Raw genomic sequence first — 16122 nt, forward strand, 5'->3', positions numbered from 1 at the left:
AATTGTGGGGAAATGTCCCTGACAAACAGAGGAAGATTTGATATTTTGACACTGTTAGGATTCGGGTTACGGTTTGGAAAAGGCCACACTATTATCAGAGACCTAAATCTCTGGAATTTCTGGACATTAGAATCTGTTAGACAGAAAGAGAAAATCCGGGAAAAATAATGAAACAGATCCAAAAATTCCCAAATTTTGGTAAATGACCGGAAATCATGTTAGAAACAACTTTCATGTTGAAAGTTTTTGCAGACGGACTACAGATTTGGAGGAGTCGGTGCATTAGGGTCTGTCTATACCCTGACGAAGGAAAATCAAGATTTTCCCAGGGGTATGGGAAATCCGATTTTTGACAGAGGTCAAAACTTATTGGAAAAAGCTCAAAATTTCCAGATCATTAGTAGATTCAATCATAAATCTACTGTGATTTTTGGGAGGACGATTTGAATTTCCCATGAGGGTGGTGTCGGAGGTTCTTTTCTGCTAAAGCAGAAATTGAAATCTCAGAGAGACAGAAAACCCGATTTAGAGTTTTACCGATTTGGATGGGTTCCGAAACCCGAATTGAATCAAATATTTGATAAAAAATTGGGAATATGTAAGGATATTTGATATAAAACCCCCAGAATTTATCAATGTATATTCGCACATAAAACATCAATCGGACTAGGCGCATGAATCAAAAACCTACAATTCTGAATAGAATTTTAATGAAACTAAACTAAACGAATAAGGTAAATGTGATACAATAAAACCAAACTAAATGCAACATTTAATACATATGATCTATATAAAACTAATTCTGAGAAATGACAACAAATGAAGGTGACCGGGGATATACAACCTATGCTCAATGTTAGCCATCAAAGTGAAGGATCCGATCCATTCATCGGATGGATCACTTCACTTGCATGGCTTTGTTCATGAAAGAAATAAATTTTTCCAATCATATAAATCCAATGTTAAACTGGATGTCATATTAGATTTAAAAAAAAAAAATGATGTTTTTCTTAAGGAAAATCACCGTGGCATAGAGGGAAGTATAGACTCACCTTGGATCGGCTACAATGGAAGGAGCTCTTTCAAGTTTGAAAATGGGGATACCTCAAGGCCGTAGGAAGGCTGAAGATGCTGATTTTGTGATGGTTGCAAGGCTTGAAGCTGCCGAAGGTGGATGCTACTCGAAAGGGGTTGCTGTCAATGGAATATGGAGGCTGGGTGAGGGCTGCAACATAGACTGGCACGTTAGTGCCAAAGAGAGTTGAAAAGAGGAGTTGCTGCAGTGAGGGTTGAAGCAGTGATTTGATTTGCTGCCGCCAATGGGGAAAGCTGAGGAGATGGGCAGCAACCGGTGTTGGTTGAAGCCTATTATAGTTGGAGCTGATTGATGCTGCTGGCTGGACCAAGGAGTGGCTGCAAAGATGTAATGGTGGCTGTACTTGAATGGGCTGCAACGATGGGGCTGGAGCTTGAACGACTGGGGAGAGAAGCGGCTGCTGCTGTGCAAAGGGAGGCCCTGTGGTGCAGCCGCTGGGCATGGAGGAGATGGCAGATGAAGCTGCCAAGGAGGTGATCCCAAGCTGCAATGGAGAGCCAAGAGAGAGAGAGAGAGAGAGAGAGACGTGAGATTTTCTTTTTTTTTTGCCCAGCCGTTCCCTTTTCTTTTGTATTGAACTTAGAAAAAAATGAAATCTTTCCTAAGTTTCTAGGTTTAATGATAGTAGAATAAGAGGCTGGAAGCATTAGGCGTGAAGTGGTTTACGTGAATGGCTATCCTCCTTTAGCTGCAGCCTTAGCTTTGGGGGAAATAGAAAGGGAGTAAGGAAGAAAGGGGAAAGAAGGAAGGGAAGGAAAAGGAAAGCAGAGGGGAAGAAGGAAAAGGAAAGGAAAGGAGAAGAAAGGAGAGGGAAAGAAGAAGAGAAGGAAGCTGGAAAATCCCATACGTGAGTGGAGAGAAAGGAAAGAAAGGAGGAAATAAAGAAAGAAAGAAAGAAAAGAAAAAGGAAGAAGAAAGAAAGAAAAGAAAGAAAGAAGGAAAGAAAGGAAGGAGGAAAGGGAAAGGAGAGGAGGAGAGAAAGGAAATAGAGAAATAGAGTGGCTGGAGGTTTGGGCGACCACCTTGTGGGTCCCACCTCTCTAAAATAAAAATAAATAAAAATCAATAAAAACAAAAATAAACAAATAAAAAGAAGCATTTTTTTTTTAATAAAATAGAAGCGCAAATGAATGGGCCATCTCAGAGCGGGTCCAAATTTCAATTTTGAAATTCATTTTGAAGATTAGAGGGGTAAAATAGTCTTTTCAGAAAGTTTCTAGACGAAACGAGCTATTTTTGGCAGTTTTTTTAAACGAGCTCGGATTTTGAAGTTCAATACCCCGTTGCGAAGCAAATCCAGAGTAGAATTTAAAAATGTAATTTTGAAAGAAATCCAGATTGTTTTTCTCGAGAAAATGCTTTCAAAACGAAATGAGCTATTTTTGGCAGTTTTTGAAACGAGCTCAGATTTTGAAGTTTAATAGCTCATTGCGAAGCAAATCCAGTGTAAAATTTGAAAATTTGATTTTGAAAGAAATCCAGATTATTTTTCTTGAGAAAATATTTCCAAATTTAGACTCCTGGGGTGAAAATGTCAATTTTGGAAACCTGAGGTTTGAAATTGATTTCTGAAAACTTTTAAAACTCAATCTGGATTGAAATTTATAAAGCTGGAGTTCTGGACTTCGAAAATGAAATGAAATGTGATGAAATGTTATGAAATGCTGAGAAATGATATGAAATGACATGAAATGCTATGCGAAATGCTAACCTTGAATGAAGAATTTTGGATGTTAGACCCCGATTGACACTTGTACCAGTTCAAAAAGTGTTAAAATTGACAAAATTTGCAAAAATGGTTGAAGAAATGATTTTCGAGCTCTGCCAAGCTAGAGTAACACTGAAAATTAGGGTTTGAGCTGGATTCAACTGAAATGAACTGGATTGAGCTGGGTTTGAGCTAGAACAAAGGTCAGTAATACTGACATGAACTAAAATCAAAGCTTGAACACTAGCTCAATTGACTGAACTCAACTCAATTTCAGCTGAAAGAGCTAAAATGGACTAAAATGGGCTCCTAGACACTTGGAAATTGTTTTGAACTGAAACTGGAGCACTTGAACTCCTGGTGAGCTCAAGTTAGACTCTGGGGAACATGACTGACTGAGAATGACTGACTTGGAGACAATTGGCTTGGATTCGAGTGAGAAATGAGCTCATTTTTGAAGAAATGATCCCATTTTGGCAGGAATGGTCAGAAATGAAAATGGTCTGTTCATTGTGAGCTCAGATGAGCTTGAGATGACTGATATTTTAACTGTCCTGAACAGACCAATGAGCTTGGTTGACTCCGACTGACTGGGGTTTGGGATGACCTAGGGGTAAAATGGTAATTTTCCTAATGAAAATGGGTAAAATGGTGATTTTCTGAAACTGACTCGGGGTTTGACTCCTACATTGACCTAACAGGGTTGGCACTGCCTGAGGAGGATTGTTTGAGAATGGATGTGGAAAATTTGGGGTGTTTACAGATGCCCCTCTTTGCTACTAAGCCGGCTTGAAGACGGGCTTAGTGGCAAAGAAAAACACACCAAAATTTGGGCTATAAAAATGCCCCAGTTAGAAGGATCTGACTGGATATGAAAATATTAGCCCTGATGAAAATGGTAGATATGAAATGAAGAATAAAGAAGAAAATTTTACTTCAAAAGAAGTGAGATTCAGGTTTTGCCCTTAACCTGGATGGGACAGGAAATACCTCGTGTAGAAACGAAGCTCAGGTTTAACCCTCAACCTGATCGGGGAATGAAATACCTCATCAAAGGAGGCTCAGGTTTGTATCCTTAACCTGATCGAGAAATGAAATACCTCATCAGAATGAGGCTCAGGTTTGTACCCTTAACCTGACCGGGAAATGAAATACCTCATCAAAGGAGACTCAGGTTTGTACCCTTATCCTGATTGGGCGAAAAATGAAATATCTCATCAAAGGAGGCTCAGGTTTGTACCCTTATCCTGATTGGGCAGAAAATAAAATACCTCATCAAAGGAGGCTCAGGTTTGTACCCTTATCCTGATTGGGCAGAAAATGAAATACCTCATCAAAGGAGGCTCAGGTTTGTACCCTTATCCTGATTGGGCGGAAAATGAAATACCTCATCAAAGGAGGCTCAGGTTTGTACCCTTATCCTGATTGGGCGGAAAATGAAATACCTCATCAAAGGAGGCTCAGGTTTATACCCTTATCCTGATTGGGCGGAAAATGAAATACCTCATCAAAGGAGGCTCAGGTTTATACCCTTATCCTGATTGGGCAGAAAATGAAATACCTCATCAAAGGAGGCTCAGGTTTGTACCCTTATCCTGATTGGGAAGAAAATGAAATACCTCATCTAAAGGAGGCTCAGGTTTATACCCTTATCCTGATTGGGCGGAAAATGAAATACCTCATCAAAGGAGGCTCAGGTTTATACCCTTATCCTGATTGGGCAGAAAATGAAATACCTCATCCGAGGAGGCTCAGGTTTGTACCCTTATCCTGATTGGGAAGAAAATGAAATACCTCATCTAAAGGAGGCTCAGGTTTATACCCTTATCCTGATTGGGCGGAAAATGAAATACCTCATCAAAGGAGGCTCAGGTTTATACCCTTATCCTGATTGGGCAGAAAATGAAATACCTCATCAAAGGAGGCTCAGGTTTGTACCCTTATCCTGATTGGGCGGAAAATGAATGGAATCCTCGAAGGAAGAAACCATGATGAAACCTTCGGATCTCCGCACAATGAGTCCGATAGGGGTTTTGCAAAAGGATGAAATTGGGGTCCCTAAAGCTTGAAAAGGGGTTTGATTTTGGGCGCCTCATTGCTGAGACTAAATAACTTTTGAAATTGATGACCTTTTGCTGAAATTGGTGGCTTAACCTCAAGCCGAAATTGGACTGTCTATGGTGGGACAGTGGGGACACAGGGAAGTGTGCGAATCTGAGAGCCCATGCGCTCAGATTATACCAACAGAAGGGAAGGAATCTTGAAAACTCCCATTATCAAGTCCTTAAAAGGGATAACAACTGATGTCAGGATGCGCCAAAGATGAACCTCAAGCTCTCGCTTCACGCCAGGATAGCTAGAAAATATTGTCAAAATGTTGAAAATTATTGTTGATTCGAAATAATTGAAAGTGATGCACATTGCTTTGAAAATATTCCCTCTTTTCTTCCTGAAGTATTATCTCCGATTGGGCTTAACTTCGTAAAATCAAGATTCGAATTCAAATTGCTTGCAATTGGCTTTCTTTCAAGGAAGCTATCAATTTCCCTGATATGAGCAGAAAAGAGAGTATTCTTGATATTGTGAAAGCAATTTGTGAAAGAATATTGATAATAGAATTTCACAAAATTTAAAGAGGATTCTTTGGCAGATTTGGCAGTCTGATATCCTGGAATTCTTTCTCATGACGATCTTTCTGCCTACTATTTTTTTTTGGCAGAATTAGAGCTCTCTTGGGTTTTTGGAGATTACATCATCCTTCATTTTGGAGATGTCTTGACTTTTCTCTCTCTTTTTTTTTTTTAGAAGGGTACGTCACAAACTCCTTCATCTCAGAGATGTTCCGATCCTTCTTTTCTCTCAGGGATTATATTGACGGTTATTGGCTCTTTGGTTGGAAATCTCTTGATGATAGCAGAAATTAAATATCCTTTAGGGTTTGTCGGGAGGCCCATCGCAGTCGCCTTCATCTTGACGGTGCTCTGAACTTTCCCTAGAAGGATCCGTCACAAACTCCGTCATCTTGGAGATGATTCAAATCTTCTTTGGCCCCGGGGGTCTACTCGCCTAATTCGCCTTCATCTTGACGACAATTGAGAGATCCCTTTTGCAGATATTTAATTGCAGCTTAGGTGATTGAGGAGATATAGGGATTTAATGGATTTTTCTGTACCACCCAGGATATTTCGACTGCTTTATTTTCCAAGAATGATCTTTAAAAATGTGCCATTGACTGCGATCAATACCGATCACTTATGGCTTTGCAACAATATTGAATTTCCTTTGCTGGCCATATCGGGGATTTATTCTTCATCCTTTTGGTTGGCCAATAGAAAGAATTTGAATTTTGAATCCTTCTTCGCGAAAGCTTTGTCCTTTCGAAAGTAATACTGAAGGTATTCTGAAGTAATGTTTTTATACAATAAAAATTTTGAAATCAACAAATATTTAATGACAAATTGGCAAAATGTTCTTGAAATCCTTGGTGAGAGCGAGCATCTGAAGCACAACGCAACGCACCCATGACAAAAATTTTCTTCTCCTTTCCCCAAAGGAGAAGATTCAGAAATTGGAAATAGGAATTACTCCTCTCTTCCCTGAAGAGGAGGTGTTTGCAAAACGAACTTTCAAAGAGAAATTAAGCTTTCGTCAAAACTTCCTAACATTAGGCTTCTCTTATGGAAAGGGGGCCGGTAATGATGAGGTCGGTGAATTAGTCATGAAGGAACGAGTCCATCACACTCTCCCTGAAAAGGGGGTCCTTCATGATGAAATGACCTAGTTTGAAATTGCGGTCACAAGGAAAGCGAGCTTCCGTCGAAGCTCTCCCTGAATTAAGGGTTCCTTGTATGGAATTGGAAATTTGTTTTACAAACGGTTCACATAGACACGAGTCCCTTCAAACTCTCCCTGAAAAGGGGCTAGGTGAACAAAGGATAGCATGCGAAAAGAACGAGCTCCCTTGAACTCTCCCTGTACAAAGGGTCTCTCGCAAGAGGAAATGATTGGAATTGGTATGAAATTGGAATTTGAAAAATTTGAAATTTTGAAATTTGGAATTTGAAATTGGAAATTTGGAAACTTGGAAACTTGGAAATTTGGAAATTGATATTTGGAAACTGGAAATTGATTGACTCGAAGGTCAAAATTGGTTGACCCAAAAGTCGAAATTGGAAATTTGGAATTTAAAAATTGGAAATTGGAAATTGGGAAATTGATTGACCCGAAGGTCGAAATTGGAAATTGAGTGACCCGAAGATCGAATTTGAAAATTGGTTGACCCGGAGGTCGAAATTGGAAATTTGGAAATTGGGTGGCTCGAGGGCCGAATTGGTAATTGAAATTTGAACTTTGATGTATGATCAACACAAAGACTGAACCCGAGAGGTTGACTGATACGACCCACCAGTGAGACACTAACACAAGTGCTCAATCTTGAAAGAACACCAACATGAATACCGGGTTTTGAAAATATGTCAACATAGACATTGGATTTTAAAAATATATCAGTTCGAGCACTGGATTTTGGAAGTGTACCAGTTTGAGCACTGGATTTCAAAATTGTACCAGTTCAAGCACTGAGTTTTGAAAATATACCTTGTTTTTAATTTGAAATTTGAATTTTTAAAAGAGACCTATGCTCTTAAAGTATTTGGGAATTGTAACAAGAATGATTGTCGGGGTCTCAGGATTATCCCTTATCCTGAATGGGTAGTTCAGGTTTATCCCTTAACCTGAAGGGGAAACTCAGGTTTATCCCTTAACCTGAAGGGGAAATGAATTTGATGCAAATGAATGTAAATGGATGCAAATGAATGCATGTAAATGTAAATGAATGCAAATGTATGCAAAATGATGTAAATGAATGCACATGTATGCAAAATGAGAGATTTGTTTGATCCTGCCTGCATACATAATGTTTTGAAGACAAATTTTAAAATAATGCCCCAGTGTAACTGGGAAAGAAGGATTTGACCATTATTGAGGAAAATATATTGAGGAATTACAAAGGATGGAATAGAGGATTTAAGTATAGAAAATTTTCAAATGTTAATCATTGATGGGGTCTAATAATTTCACACCATCGGCATTGATGAGCAGATATGAATTGCAGAGTAATGCTTTCTCAACAACATAGAGACCTTCCCAATTCGGCGACCATTTGCCACCCAGACGGTGCTTGAAATAGGTCGTTAATCTGAACACTAGATCATTGACTCAGGATTTTCTTTCAATGACAAATTTTGCATATTGTCTGGCTATCCTCTGATGATATGATTGAGTGTGCTCTGCTGCTTTGAGTCTTCTTTCATCAAGCAAATCAAGCTGTATTAGCCGTTGTTGCTGATACTGATCAAGAGGTAATTTTAGAAGTGATGCAAATTTTAGAGCAGGTTTCTGAACTTGTAGAGGCAGTACTACTTCAGTTCCGTAGACAAGTTCTGACGGAGTAGCATTAGTTGGAGTTCGAATGGTAGTTTTGTATGCTCAAAATGCATCATGGATCTTCTCATGCCAGTCACGACATGTTTCCAAAGTTCGCTCCAAGATTCTAATAAGAATCTTACTGGTGGCCTCTGCTTGACCATTCCCTTGAGGATAATAAAGAGCGGAGAAATGATGATGGATTCTGAACTTTAAGCAAAATGTCCTCATTCTCTCATTCTTGAAATGACTGCCATTGTCTGACACGATATTATGCAGTATACCAAAGCAGCAAAGGATGTTCTTGTGGATGAATGAGACCACATGTCGACCTTCTACTGTACGTAGAGTAACTGCTTCTACCCATTTGGTGAAATATTCTATTGCGACAAGAAAATATTTGTAATTGTTTGAAGCAGGAGTGATGGGGTCCACAACATCAAAGGCCTTACATAGAAAATAGCCATGGAGAGATAACAGATTGCAAATATGTTTGCTGGCGCATGAACAAAAGGTGCATGTATCTGGCATAGAGCACACTTCTTCACAAAATGGTAGCAAACTTATAGCATAGTCTTTCAATAATATCCCGCCCAGATGATTTGTTTGATAAGAGTTTGGTAGCCGACGTGACCACCGCAAATGCCTTCGTGTACCTCCTGCACAACTTATTTGGCTTCATCTTCGTCTAGGCATTTAGAATATTCAGAACTGAATCCACGATGATAGAGGACATCGGCGAGAATAAAATATCGAGCAGACATGCACTGAATCGCTCGTTACTCTTACCAGTGATATTCTAAGAGAAGGAGACAGATGTCTTCTTTTTTATGGGAGCCTTTCTGAAACAGTCCTTAGCTTGCTCAGACATCATCCTAATCATCATTTTCTTGAACATCTGATATGTAGTAGGATCAATGCCATCCCTATCATTCAAACTCTGTCTTCTGGCAGATCTTGGAGAATCCATTTCTTCTTGCCTGCTTCTAAAATCACTGATGCCCTGATACAGTGGTGTCTTCTTGCTTGATCTGATCTGAACCACTTGGAAATACTGATGCTCTTTGTAGAATGGATGATTAAATTTCGATGATGAAGATTCAAGATAGAAATGAATATAGTAAAAATATTTGATGAGAATTTGATAGATAATTGAAAGAACATCCCATTACTAGGGATTGGGTCGCCGCTGGAGTCACGACAATTATGTTGTCATTCTTTACAAGGAGAACGAACAACTACAAATATGCCTTGTCACCTAGGCGAGGTTATCAAACCATGATAGAATGAAAATTGAAGGATTTTTTTTTTTTTTATTGAAGGAAAAATATGATTGCATCAATAGTGGACTTGAGAAAGAGGGAGTATATAGACAGTCTGTCACCACTCTTAACGATCAACAGAGACACGAGGACCAAGGAAAAGAGTGAGAATGATGAAAGAATCCCAGCCATATATGGCAGAATGGTATGCTCTGGACCACTGTGCTGATGTAAGGTCAAACTTTGGCATAACCCCTGATAGTAGCCGAGCTTCTACGCGCTTTTGTCTCTGAGAGAATTGTCTGATGCATCACTCTGTACAGGAAAATGGGTCAAGTAGCTTGAATCTCTTGCCATATGCATAGGTGTATCTGGGAGGCGATAATTCTCGATCAAAATAGTCCCACACCACTTCTTCTTCCTGCAGATAGTCGATCAGGAATCGGTACCGCGCAACTGGAAGGAGCTCCTTGCCGTTGTATCTGAATGAACTAGCTCTGGTTGGTACATGCTGAAGGAACCAAGATTGAAGAGCATAAGTACATCCCTCGACTAAGATGGACTCTCCAAGTGTGAAGCGGGTCTGTCCTCTGTATAGAAAAGCAAGCGCGACCATGGCTATCGAGAGACGGCTGGTCTGTCGACTTCCTCATCTTCTCAAAAGCTGAACTATTCTGACATCCACTTAATTCTGTCCATCTGGAAAGAAAGCAAGTCCCACAGTACATAGAACCATCGCATGTTGAATTCTCTCTTGAGCTGTTCTGGACAGCGAGTTGACTTCTGCAAATTTTCCATGCTGTCGGTAGATCTCGATCAGGCTCACGTACTCATTCTCGTTTTCTTCAATCAGTGGCAAAGACTTGCCCCCTGTCATACGAGCTACGACATCTTTGGGGTCCAGACCCTTGACATTGATCAGAAATTGCTGCTCTAATGGATCTCCAGGCTGATCGACTGGCTCGGGCAGTCCCATAATCTCTGAAAATTCATCCATCAGTATTGTCATCTCGCCCCACGGGAACCAGAACGTGCAAGTGCGCGGATTCCACCGCTCCGCCAGTGCATGAATCAGATTGCCGTTGACTGTCAACTTTCTCACTGCAGATGCCAATTCCAACCCACAATCGCTCAAGTGGTCCGGAAACATACGAGAGAAATTTTTGAACCAGACATAATACCACCGGGGGAAGAAGGGTCCGGTGCTAAGAGATCGATGCTCAGGAAGACTTTGTCGCACCTCATAGGAGATGTGACCCTCAGGAAAAACAGAATCGAGCTGACTGGATGCCATTGGACTGAAAGACAAGAAGACTGGAATTAGACTTTGGAAAAATATAAGAAATTTGAAAATTGCAGGCAGGATAAAATGAAAGCTGGAAATTCGAAGTCCAGAGGAACGAAAGAATGGAAAATCTCCTAGAGTTTTGAAGAAAAGGTGGATAATTTGGAAAAATTGTCCAGGGTTTTTGAGAAAAAGGAGATATTTCATAAAAGATGAAAAATGAGGAATTTTGGAAAATTGTTCGGTATTTTGGAAAAATTGGGAAAAATATGAGAAAATAAGGTGAAAATGAATATCATATATTCAATTACAAACAATTATACACATACAGCAATCCCTAAGAAGCCAACTCTAAATGCATTGATTTTGAAAGAGCTTTAGGACCCTAATCCTGACTCTAGGCTTAGATCAACTGTGTCCAATCATGCTATGTCGATATACTCGAGCCGAGGCTCGATGTACGTGGCATAAAACTCATCTCCGGGTCTAGGCTTGTGTTTTCCCAACATCCTTGAGCGCCTGCCGATATACGTTGGACTATGGCCCTTGGTACGTGGCAGGGGGGCGTTAGCCCAAATAAGTGGCCCAGTTGTGAGGCTCTGTCCCGAACTATGGTTCTGGAAGAGAGCCCAGCAACGTGAAGACCGGGTAGACATAGGTGGGGTGGTTTTTGAAATATGATCACATGCAGGCAAACAGAGGGCTCTAAGTCCTAAAGAGATAGAATTTTGAAAACTTTTGAAGAAGCAAACATTGTTTTCATACAAGTCCTAGATTGAGGAGTGTTGTATTTCAGACCTAAGTCTATGTGAGCATGCATAATTCTCCTCAATATGGTCCTACCAAACCATGCCTAGTCTACATGCAATCCATGTCAGCTGGGTTGAAGTCTAGGCTCCTAGGTTCACATGATATCAGAAATTAAAAGCTGACATTCCATAGAGCCTAATTTTGATAATTGAGCTAAGTTAAAGCACATACTTGATCAGGCGAGGACAGGTCCCATCACGGTCGCCAAACCTGTTATCATCGCAAAATTGTTCCCCTCCCTTGCGAGAGAGAAACGAATTTCGCGAGTCAAACTCGACCAAAGTTTTGAAAATGATTTTGAAAATTTACTCGCCTCCGTTTTGAAAATTTGCGGGAAAATTCCGTAGAATGGGATCCGCCTGTCGGTACGAGGTTCAACCGTTCCTGGCGCCTTTACCAGGGGTAATTAAACCAAGGACCAATTATGTGCTTTAACTTGACTCAAATATCTAAATTATGCTCTATTTTTCCTAGAATGCACAAAGAATCAGGCTTGTGCTATGAAATTTTGAAAATAATGCAAGTTTGAGAAAATATGATGTTTGCTTTGGAAGATTGAAATATGCTTGAAAATTGATTAAAAAAGTACTTGAAATTGGGATTCCTGGGAAAATCATTGAAGTTCATTGAAAATCAGAAATTGGATTGAAAATGAATTCTTAGGAAAATTTGAACTTTGGAAAATCGATTTTGAAATTTGGAATTGCTTTTCTGAGAAAATGGATTTGAGAATTCTTAAGAAATCTAAGAAATTCATTGGAAAATGACTTTTGAAATGACAAATGGATTCTCAAGAAACGGAGAAATCTGAGAAAATCGATCTTTTTGAAAACTTGAGACTTTGAAATCTGAGAATTTTAAAACATTGAAAAATCTTGGTTTGAACTTGGGAAATGCTTTGAAATCTCTTTTCAAAACTTAGGATTTTGAGAAAATTAGATCCTGAGAAAGACTTGGAAATTCTTGAGAAAGCTGAATTTTCTGAAATTGAAATTGGAAAATGAATTTGAGAATAATGCAATTTGAATAATATGAATGAATGAATATGAATTTGAAAAGGGAATTTCATTGAGGAATTGAGAAATCCCTTTAAAGTTTTGAGAAATGCAGTGCATTTTTGAAGTTAGCCTAAGAGTGTAGGCTGAATGTGGCTGATATAAAGATCATAAATCTTGGTTTTCTTCGTATTCTGACTATGGCCATAAATACGAATCCCACCGAGTTTATAAACTTCATAAGAGCTTGTACACGTGCCATTCGTGTAAACCATAGTGAATTTGAAATAAATATGCATGAATCATACATCACATATTAAAATTTGCATAAATTAAACTATATGCAATGCAGTCCTATTCTAAGCAGAAATGCAACTCTTATTCCAAATTATTACATTTGAGATTACATTGAATTAAAAATAAAAAAAATAAAATCTAAGTCTTCTTCTTGAATGTTCCTGCAAAACTAGAAAACAAGGTTAGCACAAAAATGTAGGTTTTTCTGAATTTATCCGAAAATATGGGAAATTGTCGGACATTATTCAGATATAAACCCATAATCATACCCCCTTTGATATAAACATGAGAAATAATGAATAAATTTTGAAAATAAACTTGAAAATTCGAAATTGGGGTCAAAATGACCAAAATACCCCTGATAACCTTGAAATCAGGGTTTTTTGAAAGAATTTTTGTAAATTTTGGAAATTTGAAAATCAAATGAAATAAATCAAACATAATATGATGAAATATGATGATATGCATGAAATTTTGGAGAATTAGAAATTGAAATTTCGAAATTTAGGTCAAAATGACCAAAATACCCCCGATAACAAGACTATGGTCTTGAAAACAGGGTTTTCTGAAATAAATTTTGCAAAATTGTAAAATATGAACTGCAAAGGAGATTAAAATTAACCCTAATACGATTCTACATGCTTATGTACATGATAAAAACCCTAAAATGGCGAAAATATCATAAAATATTGAATTTAACCTGATTTTCGCTTGATTTTCGCTTCTGAATTTAAAGATAAACTAACACATAGAGCAAATGAACTTGGAATTAAACCAAATTTGGCATGAACATCTAAAACAACCCTAAAAACAGAATGGAGCTCGAAAATATAATTTTTTTGTACTTTTGAATATGAAAATTCAAATAAAAACCCTAAATTTTATGATTTTTGCCTAAAATATTGATTCTAAAGGAGATTTAGGATATCAAACTTCCATAAAAATTTCCCAAATTTTATGGGATGACAGAGGACAGTAAGACAAGGATTTGTTTCTTTGACACCTTCTGGTTTTGACCTATGGTCGGAGCTGTACCACTCCGGCAAGTCGGATCGGAATCCGGCGACTCTAGTAAATGAAGGAAACAGATAGGTTTTGGTAGAAAATATGGAAAAAATAGCAGACCGATGGGAAAATGGCTGAAATTGTGGGGAAATGTCCCTGACAAACAGAGGAAGATTTGATATTTTGACACTGTTAGGATTCGGGTTACGGTTTGGAAAAGGCCACACTATTATCAGAGACCTAAATCTCTGGAATTTCTGGACATTAGAATCTGTTAGACAGAAAGAGAAAATCCGGGAAAAATAATGAAACAGATCCAAAAATTCCCAAATTTTGGTAAATGACCGGAAATCATGTTAGAAACAACTTTCATGTTGAAAGTTTTTGCAGACGGACTACAGATTTGGAGGAGTCGGTGCATTAGGGTCTGTCTATACCCTGACGAAGGAAAATCAAGATTTTCCCAGGGGTATGGGAAATCCGATTTTTGACAGAGGTCAAAACTTATTGGAAAAAGCTCAAAATTTCCAGATCATTAGTAGATTCAATCATAAATCTACTGTGATTTTTGGGAGGACGATTTGAATTTCCCATGAGGGTGGTGTCGGAGGTTCTTTTCTGCTAAAGCAGAAATTGAAATCTCAGAGAGACAGAAAACCCGATTTAGAGTTTTACCGATTTGGATGGGTTCCGAAACCCGAATTGAATCAAATATTTGATAAAAAATTGGGAATATGTAAGGATATTTGATATAAAACCCCCAGAATTTATCAATGTATATTCGCACATAAAACATCAATCGGACTAGGCGCATGAATCAAAAACCTACAATTCTGAATAGAATTTTAATGAAACTAAACTAAACGAATAAGGTAAATGTGATACAATAAAACCAAACTAAATGCAACATTTAATACATATGATCTATATAAAACTAATTCTGAGAAATGACAACAAATGAAGGTGACCGGGGATATACAACCTATGCTCAATGTTAGCCATCAAAGTGAAGGATCCGATCCATTCATCGGATGGATCACTTCACTTGCATGGCTTTGTTCATGAAAGAAATAAATTTTTCCAATCATATAAATCCAATGTTAAACTGGATGTCATATTAGATTTAAAAAAAAAAAATGATGTTTTTCTTAAGGAAAATCACCGTGGCATAGAGGGAAGTATAGACTCACCTTGGATCGGCTACAATGGAAGGAGCTCTTTCAAGTTTGAAAATGGGGATACCTCAAGGCCGTAGGAAGGCTGAAGATGCTGATTTTGTGATGGTTGCAAGGCTTGAAGCTGCCGAAGGTGGATGCTACTCGAAAGGGGTTGCTGTCAATGGAATATGGAGGCTGGGTGAGGGCTGCAACATAGACTGGCACGTTAGTGCCAAAGAGAGTTGAAAAGAGGAGTTGCTGCAGTGAGGGTTGAAGCAGTGATTTGATTTGCTGCCGCCAATGGGGAAAGCTGAGGAGATGGGCAGCAACCGGTGTTGGTTGAAGCCTATTATAGTTGGAGCTGATTGATGCTGCTGGCTGGACCAAGGAGTGGCTGCAAAGATGTAATGGTGGCTGTACTTGAATGGGCTGCAACGATGGGGCTGGAGCTTGAACGACTGGGGAGAGAAGCGGCTGCTGCTGTGCAAAGGGAGGCCCTGTGGTGCAGCCGCTGGGCATGGAGGAGATGGCAGATGAAGCTGCCAAGGAGGTGATCCCAAGCTGCAATGGAGAGCCAAGAGAGAGAGAGAGAGAGAGAGAGACGTGAGATTTTCTTTTTTTTTTGCCCAGCCGTTCCCTTTTCTTTTGTATTGAACTTAGAAAAAAATGAAATCTTTCCTAAGTTTCTAGGTTTAATGATAGTAGAATAAGAGGCTGGAAGCATTAGGCGTGAAGTGGTTTACGTGAATGGCTATCCTCCTTTAGCTGCAGCCTTAGCTTTGGGGGAAATAGAAAGGGAGTAAGGAAGAAAGGGGAAAGAAGGAAGGGAAGGAAAAGGAAAGCAGAGGGGAAGAAGGAAAAGGAAAGGAAAGGAGAAGAAAGGAGAGGGAAAGAAGAAGAGAAGGAAGCTGGAAAATCCCATACGTGAGTGGAGAGAAAGGAAAGAAAGGAGGAAATAAAGAAAGAAAGAAAGAAAAGAAAAAGGAAGAAGAAAGAAAGAAAAGAAAGAAAGAAGGAAAGAAAGGAAGGAGGAAAGGGAAAGGAGAGGAGGAGAGAAAGGAAATAGAGAAATAGAGTGGCTGG

This window comes from Nuphar pumila, chromosome 12 (assembly GCF_984573655.1).
Source record: "Nuphar pumila chromosome 12, dmNupPumi1.hap1.1, whole genome shotgun sequence".
NCBI classification, from domain to species: Eukaryota; Viridiplantae; Streptophyta; class Magnoliopsida; order Nymphaeales; family Nymphaeaceae; genus Nuphar; species Nuphar pumila.